Below are 25,093 nucleotides of genomic sequence, written 5' to 3'. Positions count from 1 at the left end.
CCATTAATTTAGATGCTTAATTATGAATTTGAAGTCTACCATGGGCACATTATTCCAAATCTACTGGTCTACAAACTGCTTCAGCATTTCTAATTCCTTTTCTATGGCTCTGTGTGTGCAAAAGTGGGTGACATAATTATGTTATTTAAACAAAATACTGCACACATGTAAATGAACTCTGCCAGGACAGTAAGAAGACATTTGGAAATCCAGAGCTTAAAATGTAGCAGCACAACTCTGCCACTTATAAAAGGAATTTTCATGTGCTGTCATTATCCATGGTTACTTCACAAAAATCTGAGGTACTAATGTATACGGTTTCATTTAGAAAATCTAGCAAGTTATTAACCCTAAGCAATATATGCTTATCTTTGCTGGTGATGCCGTCAGTGTTTAATTTCCTGTAGATCATAAATTCAATACAGAGTTGACAGTGCTGCCTGGAGTAAGTAGGGGAAAAATTCCTCTTTTAATATCTCGTCCTATTGATCATTTTCTTTACTAGTGAAGCTCTTTGTAAGCCATTTGGACAGTAAGTTCATTCCTGAAAGTGTCAAGAGGCATACGATTCATAGTGTCTGTCTGGTCAAAATAAATGGGAAAAGAGAAGGAAGTGGGTTTTCTTTTCTCTCATCCTCCTTTCTTTGATTACTTGAGTTTTCCGGTATTTTTTTATTATTAGCAAGTCACACATTCTTCTGAAGGATTTATCTGTTTATGAAATGCTTTTGTCTGAGAAATCAGCTTACTAACATAATCTCTCCTTGATTACTGGGAATTAAATGCAACATTTTCCGTTCTTTGTTTTATTCAGACTGTTATCCAATCGTTTCCACTCTGAGTATTTTAATGGCCCCTTAGATACACTACAATATTATGTAAGACCTGATCCTGTTCTCAAATAGTCAGATGTCTACCACCAAGATGGGGAACAATCCAGACAGATGGTGCCTGAGCAAAAGTCTATGGAGGTGAAGAGAAGTCACTTCATTGACTCAGGCCCCAGGAGGCATGAGCTGAAGCCTCCTATCAAACATGTGCTCCACCGAAATATTAGGTAATGGTCCATATGTCTAATGCTCTTGTGCTGAAGATCTTGAAACTGGCATATGGCTTAACTTGGAGAGCGGATCCAAGTTTTGCACAAAGTTATTTATGTATATTCTGTAAAGTCTGGCAACTTCAGAGCAAATAGCTTTAGAGTAACTTATTTTAGACTTTTAGACTAAGCAATGTGCATCAGCCCTCTCAAATTCATATTCAACTGGGAACTGTCTGGCTACTTTTGAGCAGATATATCTGTCAACTGAAAAGAAACACGAAATAAAAAACTGCTGTGTTCAGAGCCATGAGAAGTATTGTCACATTCCTACAGGGCTATGTTTCTAAATCTAGGAATAGTTTATATTTAGCAACATATGTAGTTTTAAAATTTATCTAGAACAGCACTACTACTGCAGCAGTCTACTCCAGTATTCAGTACTGCACACAAAAGGTCTCACAGATTTTGGAGGGGTTCTATTGTTCTAAGGCTTAGGAACTCTAATGGCAACAGTCAGCTGTTCTCCATGGGCAAGGTAGCACCACGTAGCCTTATTAGTTACGTTCTATATCCTTTGTGTTGTGTGAAATGAAAATCTTAGTGGAAAATCATTGAGAGGAAATTTGGACCACTTTGTAGTTTGCTACAAAAGCCTACAGTCCTGGGGAGAAAAATGTGTATTATAAGCTTCAGTGGCATGACAGCAGTGTTTAACCAAGTGCAGTTCTTACTGCATCATCCCAGTGTGATTAGTAGTTACAAAACTTTTAGAGAGAATTGAGATTTTCTCTGTAGGAGCACAACAGTTATAATGATCCAACCTGAGGAGAATATCCTGCAGGGAACCCCAGATCTGCCTCTGGAGCTATGTTTATTATGTACTCTACCTTCGACTAGAACCAGACTCATTAAAACATCTTTTTCTTGTCAGTGAGCACCACACCGTGACTATGTTTTCAATACAAAACAACCGGTCCTTGCAACTTCAGAGCAATCACAGGATGCTTGTTGCAAACATAACGAGCAATGGTCTGGGCGGTTTTGCATGGATCTGGCTGCCCAGTTCAACAACTGGTATACATTGCCTAACCACACTGATTAGAAAATATTGGCAAATAATACCTATATGTGCAATTAAGAAGAAACAAAAGCTCTTAAAATATTACATCATTTTGTTGTTTTCTGTCAAAACTCATAAAGCAAACATGCAACCTGAGGAACATGAGGATCAGACATCTGGAAGAAAAAAAACTTCCAGGGCAAAGGGATATATTGGGAGGTCTTCAAAGTGGTTTTTCTTTCCTCCAAAAAATCGCTTCAATAAGAGTTACATTTTTTCTAAAAGGGGAAGGATTCAGGAGTCTGTCTAAAGAGGAAGATCACAATTTCAGATTTCCAAAAAGCTCTTTAAGTAAACAAGGGCAAATGCTATTTATGTTATTCAGCTGCTGGAGTCGGGAAATAAAAATCATAAAACCTCATTGTTGCTGTAGCTGGAGGGTGAGGGAACCATCCCATTTAGGAACGCTTCTTGAAAACAACTGTATGTTTGTTTAGGCACTACAGATCTGGGTTTCTGTTTTCAAAGAAACAGTGCAGCAAAGGGACTATGCTCTATGGGAACTCTCCTGCTTGCAAACGGCTGTGGAGCTGCCTGGAAACGAAGGACAGGGTATGACAGCCAGGGAAATGTCTTTCTCTGAGGACTCTTCAATAACAAAAAACCCACCATACAGGACTGAAAACAAATTGATTGTGTAATCCCTATTCACCATTACTCCTATTCATCCATCCATGATGGTGGCGGATTGTGTGGATCCTCAGTGACTTATCACAGATGGCCAGTTATGAAAGAGCTCTGTTCACTGCTGCAAGCCCCACTGTCCTCTGAATCATGAATGAAGACAAAAGAAAGCTTCAAAATCCCAGAAGCTAGAGGTGATAACCTCCAGCATGACAGATCACAAGGGCAAAGATTTACTGTCACAGTAACAGAAACATGTGCAGAAAGAGTGCTAAAAATTAAAGGAGGAGTGATGTCACCCCTTGGTTTGTGAGAAAAGTCAATATCTTTCATTTTTTAAACTCATAGGTTAGGATATATCTTGTTGCATGGCAATTTGTTTTGTTTGAGGGTGATTCTTTTTCTCTTGTTTTTAAGATAGTAAGGTATGAAAAATGGAACTTACATAAGGAAAAACATCTTATCATGGCTCCTACAGCATTTCTGACAAGAAGATTTTAAAGTCTATAGCAGTCGTGAAAATCTGGAAAGGACCATCTACATTAATACAGAACAACTGAATAGTTCCTGTCAAAAAACACAAAAATCTTCCATGAGCTGTAACAGGTATTTTTAGGACAACAAACCTAGCTAACCTTAATTAAAGAAAACTTCACCCTGCCAAACTCATGATGAATGGTAAGTCAGGATTACTGTGTTCTCATATTACCTTGTCATTCTGTATTTCTTTTCATTCAGCCTATTGAAAAAGTCATCAATACTCTCCCATGCTCCTTACATACAACTAGTCTGTAGATTGTGTGAATGATGCAAGCTGAAATAAGTAAACGTAAGAATCACAGAATCCTAGAATCATTTATACTGGAAAAGACCTTTAAGATCATCAAGTTCAATTATAATAAAATGAGGAATAGCTGTAGACAAGAGTAAACTACTGTATTTTAACAGAATTTGTATGTAATACATTCTCTACTTTGTGGCACGTGCATTCACCTCTTTTACTTACTCATGGTTTCTAAAACTGACACTTCTGTAGGTAAAAATATAAGAATTCTCCTTATACTGTGAAGCACAATTGCCTTTCATAAAACTAAAGCAAGCTCAGAGATCTCACATGTTTTTATTAATTTTTATGAGCAGCTTTGGTACACCAGGGAGTGTTTTTCCTTCATAGATTTTGAATGAATTTCATTTTAATTTCATGATTTTTCGTTAATTCAACTGTAAGTTGGTTATGATTTATTTCTTTTGAAAGACTTTATTGCTAAAATCAATTGTTTGAACTCCTCGCTTGTTATATGTGTCTAGTTGTTTTAGGATCAGCAAGTTATATTAGTAATGATCTCATCTACAAAATAATTAAACCTTTAAGAAAAAAATTGTTCTGAACTAGTAGTTTAACAGCTAAAGAGTCTGTAAATTAGAACACACACTACTCCTATCCAGCTTTCAACAAAAATAATCTGACTCATTACTGCTTTATGCACTTCTGGTATAACTGTAACTCAACACGTCTAGGGTTGTCTTTGCTCCATAATCACAAGAAACAAGTGAAACAGGAACTGAACTTCAGCTTATCCAAGGGATGGCAAGTTCCTCCTTTAATTAAATCAATATTGTCTTTATGAATTGAATTTGAAAAAAAGTTACTCTTTCCATAAAGAATGCTGACTCTTCACCCTACTAATGATTTTTTTTTTTTTAAATTCAGAAAACCATAGCTTTGTCAACTCATCAACAGATTAGCATTGTTTCCTGGACACCACTGAACATAAGCTAAAAATACCATATTCAAACTTATTAAAAATCAGCAAGGTATATTATTATTATTATTATAGAGATATTTAATTTTTTAAAGTAGAACAAGCTATCTAACCCCCCACTCCATGGCTCTGTCTTCACCATGCATGAGGCTTGAAGTGAGTCTGTAGCTTTCATATAAATAGCAATAAAGGTGACATTATGGGATATATTCCTCGGGAGCAGATGCTTGTGCAACTTGCATAGATTCCATTAAAACTAGTTTCATACTCTCTGACTCTCCAAGACAGGCCATTGAGCTGGAAATGTCTCTGACAGAATTGTGGGTTTCTATCCATATGATTAACTAAATAAACATAATGAAATGTAAATAAAATATTTCTGGATGTTTTGAAGTAAAGAGGGGTGACAAAGGGAATCAATACATTCTGGACACTTCTTTTAGGACTTCTCTAGCACAAAAAGAGGAGTGAAAGACTAGTAAAGCTTTGAGGAGGAATTCTGCTTACTGAGTGCAATGGTTCTGACTTGTCTAGGGGTACTGGAAAGATCACAGAATCACAGAATGTTAGGGATTGGAAGGGACCTCGAAAGATCATCTAGTCCAATCCCCCTGCCAGAGCAGGAACACCTAGGTGAGGTTACACAGGAAGGCATCCAGGCGGGTTTTGAATGTCTCCAGAGAAGGAGACTCCACAACCTCCCTGGGCAGCCTGTTCCAGTGTTCCGTCACCCTCACTGAGAAGAAGTTTCTTCTCATATTTAAGTGGAACCTCTTGTGTTCCAGCTTGAACCCATTACCCCTTGTCTTACTGTTGGTTGTCACCGAGAAGAGCCTGGCTCCATCCTCCTGACACCCACCCTTTATATATTTATAAACATTGATGAGGTCACCCCTCAGTCTCCTCTTCTCCAAGCTAAAGAGACCCAGCTCCCTCAGCCTTTCCTCATAAGGGAGATGCTCCACTCCCTTAATCATCTTTGTGGCCCTGTGCTGGACTCTCTCCAGCAGTTCCCTGTCCTTCTTGGACTGAGGGGCCCAGAACTGGACACAATATTCCAGATGAGGTCTCACCAGGGCAGAGTAGAGGGGAAGGAGAACCTCTCTCGACCTACTATGCAAGATAATGCACCTACTAATGCAAGATGCAAGATACTTCAGAAACCTTTGACAGACTCAGGGGCAAGCCAAGGTTTTTAACAGAGCAGTTGGTATCTCTATTATTGTAACCTCTCAGCATGCTCCCTCTGCTTATCCATGGGCTTCAGGACTGCTGCACCACTTCAGCTCACTTCACAAATGCTTGTGTGAGGCAGCAATTAAGTGACTCAAGGAAAAGATCAGCAAAAGATACAGAAAATATAAGTTCAAAAATGAAAATCCTCCATTAGCAAGTGAATACATCTTTTTCCACATCCCCTACATGATCTAAATGCCATGAACTAATTGCTTTTTTAGATGTTTGAGATCTAAATTAAGTATTTATCTCTACCTTCGCATTTTACCTCCCAGTCTATGTGTTTGTGTGGTTTTCTCTGGCAAGACTACATCTGAGTAAGCATGGCACTTAGAACTGAAGACCAGTCATCCTGAGCAACTGGGAGTGTCACATTTGTGACTCGTTTACTGAAAAGGAAATGTGGTCTCTGCCTCCTTGAGGCTCATGTTTGATAGAGATACATCTGGGGAAAAGGCTATGATCATTCTGAGTGACCTGGGCCTGCTCTGGGAAGGATTTTTAGATCAGGACCAACTAGTACCAGAAGACCAATGGCTATGAGTGTTGTGTATTACTCACCAGCCTGTTCCTTGCCCTGCTGAGAGACCAGCACAGCCAGCTCCCAGGTCTGTGGTCAACCAGGACAAAGTCAGCTAGCAGTGGGCCTTCCCAGCATCACATTTCCAAGAAACAGTCCTCCCCACCACAGATGGCAACCTTCAGGACACCAAAATGTCTGTTAAACACCCTACTGGTTGGAAGGTGGCTGAGACACGTGTCTCCATCGCTTTGAAGAGCCTCATTCATGAACATGCTTGATGAACTGCAATAGTCTAGCTTATCTGTTTTAGAGGGTCTCATCTGCACCTCACATGGACATTTCTACAAGCTAAGCATTGAACTGGAGCTCCTAGGATTGTATTAGAGCTTTGCTACATATATTTTGCAAATTCAATATGCAAAAGCATCATTACAGGAACACATTGCTTCCTGCTGCTGTATGAAATATCTCCTTAAGCACTTTAAAATACATTTGGTCTAGCCATTTAATGACAACTTTATGAAATCATCATAAAGGACTGCTTTTCACAAGAGATCTGAAAGCAAACTAGTTCCAGATTGTACATATTTCATAAATAATCTATATAATTTTTCAACTAATTTTGGCTGATATTGTTAGACAAATTCAATAAACTTTAATGGCCCTCATCTTGGTATTACATTGGTTGCAGTCCTAAATGAAGCTGAGTTCGTAATCTGTTTTCTCATTAGACTGACATAGATTTCCGGCTCCTCCTTCTCTTAGTGGAAAATCTCTTGGTCAAGCACCAAGAGCTAAAGTTTGTCAGAATTTAGCTTATATGATGCACCTAAGCAATCCACTCAGGAGATACTACATAAAGCTGATAGATGTTTTCTGTACATAATGCTTTTTATTCCATATCCAGCTGAATATCGGTCCTTTTCATTAAAAAAAAAAAGGTTTTGTTTTCCTGAACTTCTTAATGTCTCAGTTTGAAGACAGCTCCAGTTTCTGTGCTATTTAGAGTTGTAGTTCTAATTGTGACTTTGACTGTAACATGGTCTTTAACTTTTGCAAATTGCCATGTTACATACGCCAATTATCTGTTAAAGACACAAAAGCCCTTAAGTACATTTCCTGTATAGGTATAGAAATGCTAAATCTTTATTTTCTTTCCCTACTACCAAGTAATTTGTTTGAATTTTAAAAGTACTTTATGATTTCAAAACATTTCACCCCAGTAATACAATATAATTTTCTCCTTATGGTTTATGATAAAAACCATTTCTTTGAAACATGGCAAATCCCAGTTAAAGTGGTACAAAGCATAACCATACAAGTTTTTTCCTAGATAATACCTTAAAAAAGGCATTTCTGTTGTAAGACTCATCAGTCTCCCCAGTACAAGAAATCCAAAGACCTTCTGTGCATCCTTTCTTACCTATCATGCAGACTGGGGTAGAATTATCTATTGTGCAAAGTTGTTGTTATAGGGAACGAAACAGAAGAACTAAAGGTTTAACAGGCACATATTTACCTTCATTTCTAGTAAGGAATCTGCTGAAAAGATAGCTAGGTAGAACACCTAGTTCCTCCACTCCCCAAAGTAAACTGGCCTTTGATCTTGAATGCACATAATGCTCTTGAGTAGTATTTCAGAATGTCATATGATATCTTGAAACCATTTGCATAGCAATTTGTATTTGCTAGCTTAAAGATCTCTATGTCTAAAACAGACAAATTCATAAGCTAGTTTTAAAAACCACTGCTAAAGTAGCTATTTACTGTAGTTGTGCAAATCAGTGTCTTTGCAAACACTTAAGTAAAGTCTTCTTCCCATGCTACTCATACATAACCAATTATCCACAGTGGGAGTGATGTGCATGCCTGAAAGGAAAAAAGTCCCTGAACATGGATTTCACAGTAACGACAGCACTGCAGCAAAGTGGACAGAAAGTTGCTGAATGGATTATGCTAAATTTCTTGTACAACATGAATCCAAAGGTTGCTTTGCAAGACCAGAACAAGGATGAAAATTACAAGTCTTTTTTCTCCATTTTTGATACTCAATTTAGTAGCTCATTCAATTGTTTGACTTCTAAATGAGGACTTAATTATGTGTTTTTTTAAATATCCTACGTACAAGACAATTAAATCTGTCTGCTAAAAAAAACCCCAACAAACCAACTTGCTATAATGCAAAGCTTATCATAAAGACTGTATTAAGCATACAGTGACAGCAACCATTTTTCCATGACAGTTTTTCTGTGAATTCCTACAAGAACAATAACTTCTTCAGCACTAAATGACACCTTAAATGTTCAAATACCAGACTGTGTCACAGAAACCTTCATGTACAAACATGCAAAGAATATCTCAATGCCATAAAACAATTAACTAATAGCCAACAAAACTGAGCCATTTCTTGCAAGACACACCAGTCATCACTTATCCCAATCACCTGGTAATAAATACAACAGAACAAAAGGAAGGCAGAGAAAAAAAAGCTCTACTAAATCTCTTTTATAGTCCCAAGAAAGCATCAATACAAAATACTTCCCTTACAGTTATTTTGATCCTGAAAGAGATTAGGTACAGCACATAGGAAAAAAAAGAACAAGGCTGCTTGTTTTCAGTGCAATGTGACAGGAGAAGCGGCACCACTATAGCTGGACATGAGGCATAGAGGGATGTTGAAACCACTTGCACACTCAGCCCCTTGCAATCTGGAGTGCAAAGCAAATGAGCTGTAGCACGGCTACTGGCAATTAGTGGTGCCTCTGCATCTCAAGAGAGACTATCTGAAGTGCGATTCTGAACACGAGTCCTTCTCAGGCCCCCTGGGAACTGAACGGATGATAGCAATTTCCACGGATTTTATACTCTGGCTCTCCTCCAAATTAGAGCAAAACTGAAACACTTCAAATAATCTTGGAATGAAAATTTGTTTATTTGTTTGTTGTTTGCACTTTTTTCTAAAGAAATCAAAACAAATAAAAATGAATCGAAAGAACAACTTCAAAACTAAGAATTAAAAAATATGTATTCCAAAACATTAAAATGTGCTCTGTCTGACAGTCTTTCTATTTTTTTGAAATAAAAGTCTGCTGCAGTTGACCTGCTTTTATGAAGTATTTTGATTTCAACAGAGCTTCATTTTCCAGGAGAGCTTTCACACCCCCAAAATTTGTAGATTTCTTCCATCTGTCTCTCGCTTAGCCAAAATATGCATTTAAATTCTATTCATTTTTTATCCTCAGTTCAATTCACAGCTTTTGTCATTCCACAACTGATTCCCATTTTTCCATGACCCACTGCCACTTACTTATCTCTTGTCGCATGAAAGTGCATGGGTACAGGGTCTGCCAGAGGCGGTTTCTGTGTGATCCCATACCTTGGTCCAATAAATATAGCAATCCATGTAGCACATTTACAGTTCTGCAAAATTCTTTATAAAAAAATATCAAGGGTCTAGACCACAGAACAGTTTGGGTTGGAAGGGACCTTCAAAGCTCAGCTAGTCCAACTCCCTGCCATGAGCAGGGACCTATTCAACTAGATCAGGTTGCTCAGAGCTCCATCCAGCCTGGCCTGGTATGTCTCCAGGGATCGGGCATCTACCACCTCTCTGGGCAACCTGTGCCAGTGTTTTACCACCCTCACTGTAAAAAATTTCTTCCTCATGTCCAGCCTGAACCTCTTCTCTTTTAGTTTAAAACCATTACCTCTTGTCCTATCACAACAAGCCCTGCTAAAAAGTCTGTCCTCATCTTTCTTATGGGCTTCTCTTAAGTCACACCTACTGGTCTCAACTCCACTGCTCTGTCAACATTGCAGCCAACATAATACAGAACAAACTCTAGCGAATTAAGTTTGACGTTTATTGTCCACTGCTACCCCCTGCTCTCCAGCTAGGCAATTTCTCTTTTTCCTCTCTGCTATTTATCCATCTGACCAAAATCTACCCTCACAGATCTGCACACAAAATGTGATGCTTTTCAGAAACCACCGAAATTTATCTGAAGGCACAATTTCTCAGGTCTCCCCCATCACTGTGAGTGTGCAAGGATTCTCCCTTGGGGGAAAGACCAGACACAAACCACAGGTATCAGATTTTTACTAACAGCACAGGCCATCTGAATGTGGCATTCCCTGCCAGAGTTTGCATCTCTTGAGTGTCTCAGTCTACTGTTGAACAGCAGAAAATTACTTCTCTCAGCATCACAAGCTTGTTAAGAAGTCATAGGAAGCATACGAAGGTAAGGACACCTTTGATACACAGAAAATGAATGACTAATACATGATGAATCACAGAAATGATGGTTGGAAAAAAACCTCTGATGGTCATCTAGTCTAACCTTCCACTCAACACAAGGACTATCACTAACATAGGATGATGTCAGCTGTGACCATGCTTAACTAACTCCAGAAAACCTCTAGTGACCAGAAAAAAAAATCTGTCAGATAACAAAACGATCAGATAATTCAGAGTTAAAAAAGGACAAAATATAGAAAGCATAATAACATACATTCATAATAAATACCATACAATCACATTTGAAGCAGCACTTAAAAATAAGCTACTTGATCATCAGCACACCTGAAACCCAGCAGTACTAAAATCAGCATGCTTCTAGAACATCTAAAACCAGATGTCATGGAGGGAGCTGGAAAATGTCCAAGAAAAAACAAAAGTGATGAGGGAACTGGGTGGCTTAAGTATTGCAAGATGATACGTACCTCTTTTTATCTGGGTCACCAGTTTAAAACAGTTTAAACACATTCCTCACTGTGGAATAAAGATGTGATAAAACAATCCTGAAATAGGGTGAGAAGATCTTCCTTTCTTTTCGCCTACCTTCAGAAATAATCCATCTCATGGAATTCTCTCTTGTATGGCTACACCAGCACTTTGTGCATAAACCCAAGACACCACAAAGTTCGGTCTGGAGTTACATCATCCTTAAATCTGCCTGGAAAATACATCTCCTGAAAATAAAAAGAGCTCTCTACCTCCATATCTCAATCCACAGAAATTGATCCAGATGGGAGAAGGAAAGGCACCTTCCAGCTTGTCACTTGTTTTCTCTTTGCAGCAAGATCATGCATGCGCAGTTGTTCTTATGTGCAATTCTCCATTCAGATGTTCATCGCATTTCAGAGATGTTTTATTTGTCCATAGGTTTTTTCTGTAGGAGGGTAGCAAGCAAACAAAACCCAGAAGCAAGCTCTCTGGTGGCTACAGATACTCTTAGAAAAACTCTGTAGGTAGCTGGTAGATGTACATTTGAGAGTGAATTGTAGATCCAGTGTAGAAGAACACTTCATGAAAAGATGCATAAAGGAGTTTTGAAGACAGGGAAAAAAATGAGCTTATTAGAAAAGTTTAAACCATGTTGCTGATAAATTTTCATATTTACAGAAGGATCTAAGTATTGCGTCTTGCAAAAGATATGAACCAGAGGTTTCTGCATGTGCTAGGAGACTGGAGGATCTTCGAGCACCCAGCAACCAATAAACGTTGCAATGGGTACCGTAGTTTGCAGGATCAGCTCCATTGTGAAGCATTCAAAACTACTTTTATTTAATTCTATTCCTCCTGTTCGGGTCGCACTGCTGAGTGAGAAACACTCAAATCTTCACATCAGCCTTTCTCTTAGAACTGCAGCTGTAAGGACAATTTTTCTCATTTACGGTCATGAGGCATGCCTGGGTGAAAACTTGTAAAATCAGCTGATGATCCTGTCCTATCAATAGATCAAAGATCTCTGCTTTCAAGAGAAAAACAAAACAAAACAAAACAACCCAGCATGTTTTTAATCAAAAACATGTATTTTGAAGAGAGTAAATAGAACAAACCTTCAAATGACAAAACAGAACCTAATAACATCACGAGCAATTGTCTTGAGTGTGTTAGTACATAGGGTATTCTGTTATTTTTTCACAGCATTTTAAAACATATCCCATTTTCTTCTGGTTAGAATAGAAATCTTAATCACAGGACTAGGAAGTGTTGATTGTATAATATCTGCAAAACTGCAGCCATGCTCTTTTTAAATATCTCCCAGTTTAAAAAAAAAAAAAGCTTTCATATATATATTAAATCATCCTTAAGAAATGTTAATGTTAACCAATATAAATTAAGAACTCTCCTGAAGACACTGAAATGTAATGACATTTCATTTACATCTACAAACGAAATGCTTTTCTCTTCTCTAAGCTTAAGTGTTATTATGCCTGATTACATTTTCAGGTTTTTTTCCCTCTTTTGTTCCCCCATTGGACTGTCTGTTTTACAAACAGGTTTAAGTAAAACCAGTTAACATTTCTATCACGTGGACACTCATCTCATTTAATTGTGTAGAGTTCAAACATTTCTGGGCTGACTAAAATGTATATGGCTTTGCTTAGCAATGCAAACTTCCTTGATCTGCTTGAGCACAGCCTGAGACACAATAGTGTTTTTGTTCTGTGCTTTTAATGAAGACAAAAAATTAGACGGATTTAGGTCAAAGAAAAAAGAGCATGCTAAAATGCTGTAAAGCTAAAATTCAACTGCAACAGTAGCAACGTATCCTAATTAATTATAAACTTCATGAATACTAAAGCAAAGACAATGCCAGTTATCACAGTATTTGCAACATTTTTCTTCAAAATAGCACCTCACTATTTTTGGTGCCTAATGCTGCAGTGAAATTTCCTGTTTATCTCATCTCGCTAAAATTTTTCTTACTTTTTTGTCACAGTGAAAAGTGAAATTATCATTGTGATGCTGTAGAGATGTCCCATTTTCTGCCAGTAACAATGAGGTTGACTTCAAACATCAGGGGCTATATGCTGAAAATATTTATCCACTTCCTGTTCCATTACTTTACTGTCAAGACATTATTTTCTGAAGTATTTTAACAGCAAAGAATCACTGCACGTGCCAACTTTTGTACTGGTTCTCCAACAGAATTTTTCCTATTCAAAATCCATTAGCCAACAATGAGTCCACACATTCCATTTATAAATTTCTGTTACACACAACCATACAAACGATGGTGACAAAAAGAAAACTGAAAATATTTTCCTGACTTTTGGATTTGAGATTTGCTTGTGGGAGAAGAGAGATAAAAAAAAAAAAACCAAAAAAACCAAAAAAACCAAAAATACCCCTTTTCATGGAAAATGCCAGTAGTATTTTTTTCAAAAGAGAAAGGCAAAAAGCCATTACGAGAATGGAAAAGAGCTTAATGCTTTGTGCAATGCTTGTAAATCATACATCCTCCAGACGTGTCTCTGGGCAGCCAGGTTGCCAGCAAGTGGCACATGAAACAGAACAGGAATGAATAAGCTGCCTGGCTTATTGGCTTTGGAGCAAGGCTGGGGTTAGTGCCTAGCTGTGGCCACAGGCAGGCAGCTGGAGAGGCAGGAGGGAGAGCACACCAAAGCAAGAGGAGCCAGCAGCCAAGCTTTCGCTTCAGGGGAAACTGCAAGAGAGAGGAGCTATTGGAGAAACGTGGTGGGTTGTGCTGCCTTCATCAGGGCAATGATGACTGTGCTATAGAGGAGACTCTGCTCCTTGTGAGATGGTGTGTGCTACAAAATCAAAACTCACTTCTTGCCACTGTCACCCAAATGCACTGATTGACAGGCCAGCCTTAGTCCAACCAGCCAGTGAAAAAATGACTAATGTAATGTTCTAGCCATAGCATCAATTGTACCCAGCCTCTAATTCAATCTACTAGCAATAGAGAATACATAGAAAATCAAAACATGCTTTAGTTAAATATATTGAACATTTAAAGGAAGAGCAAAAAAAGAATTCAAAGTTATTCCCCTCCCTCTCCCAACATGCTCCTCAGATTTCCAAAGACAGATTCATGCATGGATCTCACACATGACATCAAGGACCAGAGCATGCTCCTAATCAACGTAGCTGGCAATGCTAATTTCTGGACAAATCAAAAGGCAGATGGATTTCATGTTATGTTAAACACCTAGCAAATTAAGTTACTAGGGGTTACAGTAAAGTACTAAATCCATGAGATAGAAAGATGTTGTTATTAACTACATTGCACTGTGTGGCTCCGGAGTTTCTAAAGCATCACTGATGAGTTAAGATTTCCCCAGAATGGCAGATGAAGTACTCCAAATAAGAGTTAAAAGCATCAGCAAGCAAAGAGATGGGTATAGAAGGATTAAAGTGTGGGAGGGGAGGCGCTATGGTTAACATTCATTCAACTCAGCGCATCGCTAATGTTTCACAGAAAGGATGGAATTGAAACTCCTAAATCAGTCTACAACTCTGTCCAACAATACGTCTCACAGAGGCTTCCTTCAAGAAAAGGCCATGCTTTCTACATCATTTAAAGCACAGGACATTAGTAATAACTTGAGTACAGTGGGCAGGAAGAATGAGTTTGATAAAGTCTGCGTCAGAGGTTCAAATAACTATTTAATAGTTAACTTTTGTATTCTTGACAAACAGGATGCTATCATCCTCTTACAAGCCTTAGCTCCAGTATATAATTTGCAGTATTTCTCACAAGAAGATGAAAAAAGGAAGAAAATCAAACCGAAAATACGTGAAAGTAGTAACCCTATCTGGCTGCACTCACCAGGGGAGTCAATGCAGACCAACATTGAGACATTATCTAGCCACACAAACAAGTTTAGTGAATTAGCTAATTTATCATTACACCGTTCTACTCTCTGGTTCACGTAAAAACATTTTTCCAGGATGAATCATTCAACCTAAAGTATCATTTCATAGTACTCAGATGGATCATAACTCTGTACTGCAGCAAAGCTGATTCTTAACCAACAAACTTGTCCTGTGTAACTGATACTGTCACTACACCAAATAAAACAATAAAAGCATGATTACACATAAAAATGATTAAGAAAAATGGACCTGATCTCTTGATATAATACATTAATCTGGTGTATACTGCAAGGCTTCTTTGGAGTCACTGAAATGGTATCTGGTAGCACAAGACAAAGACAGCAGGGAGACAGGATGTGAAAACTCAGATGAGGTACCTGACCAGAAGTTAAATAAAACTGAATGAGAGTAAGAACCCTAAGAGCTATATCTAACATCTCTTCTTGAACTGCCAATGAGATCTACAGCCTCAGCATCACTATCATTGAGTTGTGCTACTGAGCCAAATGTACACTGAAAGCAAGCATGCCAGCATGAATTATTCATAGTCAGTGTGGTGTCCTAATATACTCTGTAGCTGTTACACTGCCTAAAGATTTAGAACAGTGTAAGAATATGAGGAACATTTCTCCTTTGAACAGAAGGTGGACATAAATTCAGGACAGAATAATACCTAGTCAGATATACAAGGAGAAAGTCACTATTACTAAGAAAGTAAGAGCAGTAATCACAGTGTGGAAGATGGAAGAGAAAGCCCATGATGCAGAATTGCAGAATGATTAGTTTGGGAAGAGAAATAACAAATCCACATTCATTCAAATTAGACTCTTTTTAAGATGTTAAAAATCACAAGTATATGAACAGAAAAAAAAATGTTATTCAAGCCAGTTAATCATTTTGACAAGTTTATAGCAAAAAAAATTATTAAGATTCCCATCATAACCTTTCTTCTGATAGAAACAATCAACAGGACACATACTTATCAGCTTGACTGATAGTTCAGGAGTGGACATGTAGCATCAGGGCATCACGAACATGAACTATCTCAATTACACGCGACTGAACCTGTGAAAGATTTATATTTTGATGTAAAGCAAAAAAAAAAAAAAAAAAAGCCAACCCCCAAAAACCAAAAGCATCAAAAAACATCTATATCTTCAATAGGTCACCTCAAAACATATTTAACCACATTTGCTCAGCTGTGTTCATATTTATAATACATATTATGCTTTGAAGACTTCAAGACAAAAGCTTTAACCCTTCCCTCGAAAACAAGTTTCAAAACTTTAAAGTTTTGTATGCACACTATTTCATGGTGCAAAAATATTCACTATTCTTGAATTTTCTTTTCTCAAAATTCTATGAAGGAACAAAAGAAAGTGTTTATAGGTAATAAGTTAAATAAGTATGTGAGACTAGGTGTTATTTTTATTCCTATATGTATATTTTACCAGGTAGAATAATTGCATGTTTCTCATGACCTAAACTGAAAATTAAGAGTGAAAGCACCAAATGCGAACTAACATGAATTTGATTTCATAATGACAATTGAGAAATAATTTTCTGAAGACAATTTTAAACTGTTTTAAAAGATTGGGCTGAATGCGTTTGTAGATAAAACTCCACATTTTAAATGTAGAACTAAGAACTGAAATGCTGCCTTTCTTCATTAATTTTCTCATTCAGTTTTGTTTCATTGGTGTCTTAAACTTACTGTTAATATTTATCTATGTTCTGAGACACTACTTATAGTCACGTAATCAAAGCCACTCCCTCCGAAAATAAATAATAGAATCATAGAATACTTTAGGTTGGAAAAGACCCTTAAGATCACAAAGTCCAACTGTAAACCTAACACTGTCAAGTCCACCATTCAACCATGTCCCTAAGTGCCACATCTACACATCTTTTAAATACCTCCAGGGATGGTGACTCAACCACTTCCCTGGGCAGCCTGTTCCAATGCTTGATAACCTTTTTGGTGAAGAAAATGCTGATTATTATTTTATTGCTAGAAAACTAAGACAATGTACACACACACGCGCACACAAAACAAAACACAAAACCAAACCAACCAAACAAAAATCCACAAACGAACAAACAGAAACCAAACCCAAACAAACAAAAAACCCCCCACACCTGTGACAAGAGTAGACCTCAGACCAGTAATCACATCTGCCAAAATTCAGGGTCTGAACCATGAAACTGTGTCTCTAGTTATTTACGAGACACCCTTGTTGAACTGTCCAGCCACTAAAGAAGCAGTAGTACTGCCACTATCATAATTCACTCCTAAAGAGTACTAATGATGAAACATGTAACTCAACGGATTAATAAAGAACTTCATTATGAGTGGAAAGACTCAGTACTCAGACTGGTTAATGTTAATTAGCATTGACAATTACCTCCACTCAGTGGATGCTGGAACTGCTTACTGTTTACATATTAGCTGTTTGTTCTATGGTGTGCCTTCCCATTAAGTGAAACCAATTCGGAAGGGGAAAGAAAAAGCTTGTCATTTGAGGAGTCCATCAACTTTGTTAATATCTATATACAGACACACACACGTTTCAGAGGAGATGCACTAGATCCCAAATCAGAGTAGGATTTGCACAAGAACAGGTAGTCTCTGGTGTGTTCATCATTCAAAATGTTAGCATGCTCCTGATGTCACCTGAAAGCTTGCAATTGCTGCCATAAATGCTGAAGACCAGTAGCCCTGATTCAGTCCTGAACCTGAACATGGAACTCCTTGCCCATGTAGGGATCATCATGCAGGAGAGAGATTGACTATATTTTTTTTCCTGTCAGCACTTCAGTGTAGCAGCACAGCTATCCAAATATTTTTGTGGGTTTAGGATAGGGAACTGGAGAATAATCTCAAAAGTAGGGAGATTTCAGAAACTTTCTAGAGGAACAACAAATTATTAGAGAGAGGTCACATCTTAAATCTGTAGATATAAGGATAGAGAAGACATCAGACACATAAACTCTGGCTATTCTGTTCTCTTTTTATTCTACCATTACATATTAATGCTTGAAGAGAGGTCTCTGAGAACTGAGAAGGGAAATGACCAAGAACAGATTGCTGCTTTATTAGCTTATGGAAACCACTTCCATGGAAATCTAATGGGTTGCTAAAGTGCCACCTTAGAGGGGAGTATCTCCTTCTGGAAGGTTTTGCTGAGTCTGTTTCTGCAGGACTGATCTATGGAGCGTGCTTTCACACCAGGTGAAACCCCAGTTTGACTGCGTAGTTTTATGTCCAGCTTTTATAAAAACTCGCCAGAGTGAGCCCTGATCTTAGTTCGTGACACACAAAGAGGTTTTAGGTCTTGAGCTCCTTTGAAAAACTGACCATGTGCACTGAAACCCTGTAACACACACACATGCAATGCACACATCTCAACAGACTAACGACTTGCTCAAAATTCAACCTACTGAGTACTTCTATGACAAAAGGAAGGAAGAAAAAGTGTCTACCAAAATGACAAATCTCTCTGTCACTCCTTATTTTAAGAAAAATCAGGGGTTTGCATCACTCTCTTCTATATATTCACACTGCTCACACATAGTACAGGTTCACCCCAAGAAGTGATTTCACTGATGAAAACAGTGTAGTTGATCAATATTTAAAGGAAGAGATTAACAATCTGAAGACAACTCATTCCAAACAACTAGTTTCATCTTCCTCTGCATACTTTTGCTCATATAATTAATAAGGTTTTATAAAAAATGGTAAGACTACTCCATGGTGTTTGCTTGTTGTCAGATTTCCACACCCCGAAAGCATCTCATAGCCAAGGCAGTTCTGGTCTTTCTGCATAACTTGAGCCGTATATCCACATGCTAATAAGACAACATATGAATTTGAAGGTATTCATTTATTTCCGTGCAACTAAACAGCCATTTACAAAACATACACAAAGCCTGACTCGAACTGCAATAGCAAATATTTGCCATTTTCCAGTCGCTAGGCATTTGATCTCTTAAGACAACTGTGATCACATCAGAAAAGTGTTCACGTTCCTGAAGGAAAAAAAAATAAATAAAAGGGGAAAGAAAAATCACAAACCTTTGTAAACTTAGTGCTTGCCATCCTCAAATACTGATGATACTGGGTCTGGGCACGCTACCCTGCTAAGCACCTAGAAAAATGCCTGTGAGCCTATCTTGGCAAAATTCAGCCTGAATTCAGTACAAAGGTTTGGCTTTTTTGGTCTCTATGTGAAAAATATTGAGGAAGCTGTAAATCAGCAGTTTGTTTTGGAGTAAAACTAGCTGTATTTATATCATATTTTTATTGTAAAACTTGCTGTATTTCTGTTGAAAAGTTTAAAAAATGAAATACATCTTCAGGACAATTTTCATTTCAGATTGAACTAAATATTGGGGTGGGTGTTTTATTTTCCTCTGTAGGTTTTAATTTTTTGGAACAAAAACCTTTTGTGTGATTTTTTTCTTATTCTTCCAATTCCTGCAGTCAATTAAAAAAAAATCAATCCCTTACATTGTTCTGCCTACACAGCTGTCTATGAAGTTTCTAATGTAAGTTGTATCTCTTAGCTAGTTATGAGAAACTCAGGCAGGGTAATTATGTCCAAGTCTGAACGAATACAAGAAGGAGAAAAGGGAATACTCTCCAAATGTTGCTGGGCATTAAATAATGGTAAATCAGTGATCCCCTTTCTGACAGCATGCCCTCAAAACAAATCCCCCTGCAACACTTGTTTAAATGTTTCTGTTTCTGTCTTCTGAGTTGAGCGGTTTCTGCCTGTTTTTCTACTAGTATTCACTGTCATCACTTGAGCAGACTGAGCTCAAAGAATTAACCTCTTGAAAGGTTTCACTCTATGTACTGGATGATCAGATGCTACAGACAGTAACATGGAGACCTGCAGCATCTCACCTCAAACGTCCTGTTTCTCTCTCAGAAATATGAGACTGGAAGAACTGAATCAGAAACACAGACCTATTTCCTACATAGTCACATAGGAAATAGAGCTCCCAGGAGGAAATGCTATAAGAGCGTTGTCATCTATATACATACCAACAGAACACCTTATCATTTTGAGATATTTAAGGCACAGAGGAAGAGCAATGGTATAAAAGGCTATAGCCTTATCTGTGACCCATGTCTCAAATTATTCCTGTTTAAGGTCTTAGGTTTGGGTTCTCTTGGTTTTATGCATTTGTTTTAAAACATGAGTTTTACCTTTAAAAAGGGAGCAAAACGCTCTCCTTCTCTAAGTGTTCTCTCCCTCTAATTCCCTCAGATGCTGAGCACCAATACATAGGAGAAATGGAGGCTGAGCAGTACAAAGCAAAGACTGTAGAAAGAAGGAGGCTGGGGGAAGAAAGAGGAGGAGGAACCTCACATACTGAGGTTTGAACCAATATCTATCAGTAAATCAGCTTTATTGATATATATTTTGGTTAGATATTCAATTGCAAATATTGTATAAAATGGGAATGAGAAGCTGCGCTCACTTATACTCCAGCAAGGCAAATCTTGCCCAGTGTTTGTCAGTTCAGTATTTTCTTCTGGAACTAACAGTATGCACTTTGGAGTGCTAATGTGCTCCCTCAATTGTTTTTCTTGCTACTAGCTCTGCTGACAGTAAAATTTGTGTAGTGCTGCTGTACCCCAAAGGTCATTATTTAAAACATTTTTACACAGCCCCTACCTTCAAAAATAGAAAGTTATCTCAAATAATATAAGCAGACGCAGCTTCTTTGCTAGCTACTGTGCCACAAATAAAACACAATTAAAAAGTTAAAATAGAATAAATAGTGTATGGAATCTTCAGCTGCAATTATTTTTTGTTTATATCTACACAAGTATTTGCAATGAAAACAAACATCATGACAAGGTTACATAGGCTAGCAGCAGTTCTCACATATGAACCCCTTGGCTTCTTGAAGCATTAGTTGCCAGAAATAATGCAAACCAAAATGTAGACCCCTAACTTCAATATTTATACAACTATTGAATTATTCAAACAGAGACTGGATTGGTAATTGTTTTAAGTTTTCATCCTAGATTTCTTTCATTCCTGTGAATTTGACAGGAATTTGGTCTGGGAAGGCTTAAAAGATTAGGAAGATGATTATGGAAAGGCAGTATCTTCACTGTCATTGAGTTGGCTAGCAAGATGTTGCTTCCCTATAGTAAAGTTGACACTTTCAGTAACCAAAGAAATTGCAGTACTTTATAACAGAGCTGTGAAAAGTTGAGCTTTCTTTATGTCCAGGTACAATCCAAAGGGAAAGATGTAAGACACAGATTCTAACTAAATAAATAGCATAGCAAGAATATTCACTCCTAACTATGGACCAAAAGGCAGATAAAATGGCCACGACTGCACCTGTGCAGACATGCTTGGACAACTAGAGTCAGATTGCTGCCCAAAATGAAGCCTTGAGTTGAACCACGCAGGCACTGCAGGTGAGTGTGAAATGGCTTCTTCATGATGACAATGAAACAGGAGGGCATGAAAGCCTGGCAGAGGAAGGAGAGAGCTAGGAGCAGCAAATACCCTGCTGCATAGCTTCAGAAATAAATATGAAAAGAAAAACATTAAGAAAGTCATGGGTCCAAGCAGGGTGTTTTGAGTCCCTTCTTGCAAGCCTACAATTCCAGGGTTCACTAGTGCATGAAAAGCTTGCTGACAGTAAGCCTTGAGCTGGCATCCTCCATGTAGGCAAGACTGTGAGAGTTAGTGGGGAACCCTATGGATGAGCTTCCAGGGCTCACAGGGTGAAAAACCTTACCTGATGTAGAGCACTCCATGAGACTCTCCTGATGACACTAAGATGAGGACAAGTGCAGACACAAGAACACTTGTTTCCCTTTAATTTCCCATTCCCCCCTTGCTCCTTTCCATGTTCATCAAACTTATGGTATTTGTGACAAAAGTAGGTGATGCTATTGGGTTATGTGAATTGCTGTGTTCACTGTTCCTGAGTTTCTTTCCACAACTTCTTAGGAAAAGTAAACACAATGAAGACAATCTTTTTCTTGTATTTGCTGAGGAACACCAACTCTGTAATTCATTAAGTCCAAGGCAGAGAATATCTGCCCAGGGCAGGTGAAATGTTGCTACCTGGTTATACTGTAGGACTGGCAGCACTCATCAGCTCTCATCTGAATATGCAGATGTGAAAGTATGAACCATCTCCAGCTTTGACGTGATTGTTTTTTTCAGTAGTAATCGAGCATATATTTAGGACAGTAGCAGTTTTCCTGATTTATGAAGCTGAGAGTTTGGTCCACTAGTTTCAAGAGGAATTGATGGCAAACGAGCAATGTTCAGTAGCCTGCAAAACTGAGCCTTCAGAGAAGTGTTGAAATATATACCAGTGGGGTTGATTTTTCACATTGCCAAGTATCCTCTATCTGTAATCTTTGCAAGCCTGAGGCTGTTCTCATTCTGGTTACAGAAGTATTTTCCGACTGGCTGGAGTTCTGAAGTCAGGTTCACAGGAACAGGAGCAAGCACTGGTCACCGAGCCACGAATGTGGCTTCCAGGAATCAAATCCCACAGCTTGAGCCCAAGGTTCAAAGTGGAGTTTTTCCACAGATAATTAGCTGTAAGGCCTTGCTATGAAGAGCACTTGCACTGGATCAAAGCATGGGACTCTTTCTGCTTCTAACTCATCCGCTGTTCCTAATTTCTTGACATACTGAAAACAAAAATCTGAAGCTGAGTGGGCCCTGCAAAATCCAGTGCTTTCTAGTGAGCAATATTACCTATGTTTAATCTACAGTTACATCAACAGAATTGAGTAAACTGCTATAGGAGATTCATCAAGAACAGCTATACGTATCTAACAGCAGAATCAAGTGCTTTGATGACTTTAACTTGGATCTGCATGCAAATTTTGCATAGCTTGATCATAAACAGTCATCTGTGGTCACTTTTGAGAACGGCTTTCTTGAGTAACAAGACTTTACATCGAAGCCTGTATATCCCAAACACACTACAAGTAGCTGCTGGGATTAAATGGTCACTTTATGAAATGAGTATATAGCTTTCAGGGAGGTACAGTATTTTATTTCCTTAAAAACATTTATTCAGCAAAAATGCTATCACCTTTGACTTAACTAACAAAATCAATATTTATACACTGAAAATTAAAGGGTTTCTAGCATGCTGAACAGCAGAATATACATCCTTTTTATAAACAATCCCTATTCAAAAAATGACAGCTCTGACACAATTCACAGTAGGAAGGGGGAGAAGTAAGACATTTTTTTCCTTCAGAGAAATGTAGTCTTGCTTTGAAGAATCCATGTCAGAGACATCATCTTTTGTACTTGCTCTGACTGAGCCATTTAAAGTATTTCTGTGCAGCAGAGAGAACTTGCGGTGGAATATGTTAAAGGGTACAAAATGGTGAAACAAATAAGAGGGATTTCAGAATTGCACCTACCCCTACAGTCAGAAATCTCAGTGGTTGTGCATGTTAGCTAGTAAGGTGGACTCTGAAGCAAGTACATCAGAGAAACTAAATTATGCTGAATGGCAATATCTTAGTAATGCTTTATATTTTATCCCACTGGTTAAAATTTCAGTAAAAAGGAAACCCAATATTACTTTAAAGTTTACAGATGAGATTAGCCAGAAACAGGTGAGACTAGAAGACTACCACAACTCATAATGAAACACCAGTAAATCTAGCTGTGAGAAATTCTACAATGAAAATCAAAACCACAGAAGACTTGAACTACATTAGGGTTAGAATAAGGAAATTGAAACTTGATTCTCTACACAGAATATACATTTTCACACAATATCATTGCAGAGAAATAAATAAAGGACACAGTGTCTGTACATGTATGTGCATTTCTCAAGCTTGAGTTTCATGAAAACGGTGAATATCTAGGCAGATAGCAGATTGGATAAATCTGAGTTGTAACTGAGCATTTACCAAATACTGTCCTGGATTATTCTTCTTCATAATAAACCTCACAAGAAAGAGCTCGGGAGGAGGAACTTTCTTTAAGCACCTATATGAGGTACTCTTATTCATTAAGTCCCCAATTCATATGAATTTGACCACCCAAACTACTCTTTGACCAGCAGAACATATGCTTCAAGTATTAGAGAGAATCTCTATGAGTCAAGCAGAATGAAAGTCCTCCTTGAAAGAAATGCCAGTGTCAATATAGTGAGGTGACTCCTACACTCTCGCATACTCAACGGTATTTTTATAACAAAAAATAAGGGACAGTGCAGAAAACATTGCTTATTATACAAGAAATATTTGAGACCAAGGTGTCTGACTGCCTGCTCTCCCAACCCCAGCATAGGTATAATTTGCATCAGCAGGTATAAATTTTTTGAGTGTAGATTTTTTTAAATGATCCCTTATTTTCTCCATTTCCTTCTACTATTTCTGTTTGACAGCTACTTTATTAACAAAGAGATCTTAGCCATTTTCTTAGTGTTTATTTCAGTTTGTAGTCCACCTGTTTACCTGTAATATGCTGCACTACAACAAAGTGACAGACCTTTAATGGAGAACCGCACATCTGGAACCTTCAAACAATTATCAAAAGTACATACCTTCAAAATTTGTACTGGATAAGAAAGCGTGCCTATAAAGCACCTACTTTGGGATTCTTTAAAAGTCACCTGCCAGAATTTTTAAATCTTCCATCAGCCAACCTTTAGATCATGTGACATTAAAAAAACCCCAACCAACCAACCAACAAACCACCACCTGTTGTTTTGTGTTGGTGGTGATGGTTGGGTTTGGTTTTTGTTTGGTTTGATTCTGAAGAAGTGCTGTGTTCTTTTCTGGTAGGGACACCACATCAGTTCCAAGTTCTTGTATTCTTACTTTCATATATCCACCATATGAATACATATACGATAGCTTAATGAAGGAGTGTGCTCTGTGAACCCCTGCTACCTGCAGGCATAAAGTTCCATTGCGCTCAAAATATTTAGTGATTTTTTCCCCCCTTATTGTTCTTGAGTATTGTACTTCAGTTCTCTGTTGCAACAACAGCTAAGATCCAAAGAACCCTTGGTGTCTACTAACAAGTGCCCAAAAAGATGTATAGGTGGGGTTTTGTGTGCTGATCCTTCTGCTCATGTGGTGCTATGGCACAAGGGCTTGATTGAACACTTTGTATCAGAA

The 25,093-nt window shown here is 38.0% G+C and overlaps 1 protein-coding gene across 21 annotated transcripts in view; it reads right to left on the bottom strand.

The window, feature by feature from the left end:
* LOC135986103 (poly(rC)-binding protein 3-like) overlaps positions 1 to 25,093 on the bottom strand; it is a 525,102-nt gene that overhangs the window by 482,417 nt on the left and 17,592 nt on the right. Inside the window, exon 1 of one of the 21 annotated variants that reach the window (XM_065629883.1) lies at positions 15,920 to 15,937. The exons of the other annotated variants lie outside the window; for them this stretch is intronic. The gene's annotated coding sequence lies outside the window, so the exon portion shown is untranslated. Of the gene's footprint in view, positions 1 to 15,919; positions 15,938 to 25,093 lie in introns of those variants that run through there. 21 annotated transcript variants of the gene reach the window in all.

This window comes from Caloenas nicobarica, chromosome 2 (assembly GCF_036013445.1).
Source record: "Caloenas nicobarica isolate bCalNic1 chromosome 2, bCalNic1.hap1, whole genome shotgun sequence".
Classification (NCBI taxonomy): Eukaryota; Metazoa; Chordata; class Aves; order Columbiformes; family Columbidae; genus Caloenas; species Caloenas nicobarica.
The sequence above is the reverse complement of the archived record's forward strand: the minus strand, read 5'-3'. Positions and strand labels throughout refer to the sequence as shown.